Below are 3,200 nucleotides of genomic sequence, written 5' to 3'. Positions count from 1 at the left end.
ATATATGAAATTATAAGGGACAAGAAAAATTTAAGCATTAAGTGCTCCCTTCAATGCATGAGCAGAATTCACCAGTGCAGTTATCCAAGCTATCCTGTATATACACATAAATATATCTTTTTTCCTTCTTTTGTCCTATTCCTCATGCCATTTTTCCTTTCCTTTGAACAGATTCTTTTCCTTTCATGATATCTATTGTACCTTTCAGATTTTACTTACTCTTTCAGGTTCTTACTAGTGAGACAGTACAATGTTTACACATGCAGGTCTGATTTATTTCACTTGCCTCTGTGGTCTCTCGTTGCATCCATTTACCTATAAAAACCTCATGGTTCTCATTTGTATAGCTGGATAGTACTCCATTGTGCAAAGATATCATATCTCTTTTATTCATTTCTCAGTTGATGGGCATTTAGGTTTTTTCAAAGATTTAGCTATGACAAATTGTGCTGCTATAAAAATGGGTGCACAGAAATCACAGTGGTATGATGTTTTCACTTTATTTAAAGCCCGGGAAGGGAATAGCTAGGTCGAATGGGACCTCCAATCCTAGCTTTTTGAGGAATCTCCACACTGATTTCCATAGTGGTTGTACCAGTCTACACTCCCACAAACAGTGGAAAAGGGTTCTTTTTCCCCCAAAGCCTCTGCAGCATTTGCTGTTGGTTGACTTCTTGATGATAGCCTCTGTTTCTGGGGTAAGATGAAATCTCAGCTTTGATTGATTTGAATCTCTTCGGTGTCCAATGTTGTTGAATATTTTTCATGTATTTTTCTGCTATTTGTATTTCTTCATTTGTGAAGTATATATTCATCTCAGATGTTCATTTTTTGATTGAATGTGGGGGGGGGTCCTGATTTTTTAAAATTCTTAGTATATTCTAGTTTGAAGTCCATTGTCTGAGGGACAGTAAGCTATAATTTTTTCCCCAATTTGCAGGTTTTCTTTTTACTCTACTGGTGATTTCTCTCGACATGCAGAAACTTTTAAAAAAGATGAGATCCCAGTTGTTGATTCTTGAACATATTTTCGATGCAGTTTGTTTTTTGTTCATGAACTCTACCTACCTTTATGTCTTTAAGATTTCTATCTATTTCCTCTGCAAGAAGATTTAATGTTTGGTTTTAATATTTAAATCTTTGATCCATTTTGACTAGTTTTGTGCATGGTGATGGACATTGCTGTAATTTTAGTCTTTGGCCTGTGGAAAGCCAGTTTTGCCAACACCATTTATTAAAGAGTCTATTTTTCTTCCAATGAATGTGTTTGGCCCCATTGTCAAAGATAATGTAACTGAATGTGATTGGAGTGGTGTCTGCATCTTCTAATTTGTTCCATTGATCCTCAGGTCAGTTTTGTTTTGCAAGTACCATGCTGATTTTGTCATGGTAGTTTTATGAACAGTAATGTCAAGTCAGGGATTCTAATTCCTCCTGCCTTGCCTTTGTTGCCCAGGATTGCTTTTGCTATTCCAGGTCTCTTCTGGTTCCAGGTGAATTTTAGGAATGTTTACTCTAGATCTGTGAGGTATACTAATGGTATTTTAATCAGCATTTCATTGAATCTGTATAAGAATGTTTGGAGTATAACCATTTTCACAGCGTTGATTCTTTCTATCCATGAGCAAGGAATATCTTCATTTTTTGAAACTCTCTTTGATCTCTTTTTTCAGAGTACTATAATCTTCATTGTATAAATCTTTTACTTCCTATTAATTCCTAATTATTTCATTTTCTTGAATGTTATTGTGAAAATCATGGTTTCCCTAATTTCTGTCTCAGTGTGTTGTGTATACAAATGCTATTGATTTTTGAGTGTTTAGTTTGTATCCTGTTATACTACTGAATTTGGTTATTAAATTTTCAAGTCTCTTGGTGGAGTTTTTGAAGTCTTCCATGTAAAGTATCATGTCATCCACAAATAATGATAATTTTGCTTCTAACTTTCCAATCATTATTCATTTTAGTTCTCTCTTTTGTCAAATTTCTCTGCTAATATTTCCAGAACTATATTGAATAACAGTGGTGACAGTGAGCATCCTTGTCTTATTCCTGATTTTAAAATGAAGGATTTCAATTTTTGTCTCTTTAGTATGATGGTGGCTGTAGTTTTGTTATGCATGACTTTTATCAGGTTGAAGTAAAGACCATCTATTCCAATTTTTTGTAAGATTTTTATCATGAGTAAAAGTATTTGGCTTTCACAAGAGCTTTGGTCTCATCTTTTGAGATGATCACGTGATTTTGTCTTTCCTCTGTTGATGTCATGTATTACATTTATGGATTTGTGTATATTGAACCATCCCTGCATTCCTGGGATGAATCCTACTTGGTCCTGATATATAATCTTCTTGATGATTTGCTGCATTCTGTTTTCTATTATTTTATTCAGAATTTTTGCATATATGTTCATTAGCAAGATTGACTTGTAGTTCTCTTTTTTGGTTGGGTCCTTCTCTGGTTTTCTTATCAGAGTAATACTTGCCTTCACGGTTGACTTCCCTTTCAGTTTCATTTAAGAGTTTGAGAAGAGTTGACATTAAGTCTTTTCTAAACTTCTTGTAGGATTCAGCTGTGAATCCATCAGGACCTGGGCTTTTCTTTTTTTGGTAGTTTCTTTTTTTTTTTTTTTTTGCGCCGAATGCCTTCAAGGCATGACTGGCTGTCTTGTGTTGTGGGGATCAAACCACAGCAACCTGAGCCTGACTGCTTTGTTGAAGCAGCCACTTAAAGAACTGAGCTAAGGGTCAGGCCCCCTTTTGGTAGGTTTCTAATTAGATTTTCAGTTTCATTGACTGATATTGGGTTATTCAGAATTTTTGTATCTTCTTGATGCAGATTTGGTAATCCATAATGTATCTAGGAATCTGTTTCTTCTGTGTTTTCTATTTTGTGAGAGAAAAGATTTTCAGGGCTGGTGAGATAGCTTAGTGTTCTAAAGTGCCTGCTTAGGCAAGCTTAGCCAAGCTGTGCCAGCTCCACCCCCAGGGTGGGCTGCGCTGGCCACACATACACACACACACACAAAGATTTTCAAAGATGGTCTTCTCATTTTCTATAGCGCCTATAGTGACTTCTCCCTTTTCATTGTTTATTTCATGAATTTGGGTTTTTTTTCCTTTTTTTGTTAAAGTTGGCTAGGTGTTTATCAGTTTTATTTATTCCTCAAAAAAAAACAACTCTTCAACTTATTTTTTTTT

At 35.1% G+C, this 3,200-nt stretch overlaps 1 protein-coding gene across 2 annotated transcripts in view; it reads left to right on the top strand.

The window, feature by feature from the left end:
* The window catches only part of Fam120c (family with sequence similarity 120C), a 362,539-nt gene that overhangs the window by 8,310 nt on the left and 351,029 nt on the right, over positions 1 to 3,200 (top strand). The window lies entirely within an intron of this gene.

Source organism: Octodon degus, unplaced genomic scaffold (assembly GCF_000260255.1).
Source record: "Octodon degus isolate 3935 unplaced genomic scaffold, OctDeg1.0 scaffold00314, whole genome shotgun sequence".
Classification (NCBI taxonomy): Eukaryota; Metazoa; Chordata; class Mammalia; order Rodentia; family Octodontidae; genus Octodon; species Octodon degus.
This window is presented reverse-complemented; position numbering and strand designations above follow the sequence as displayed.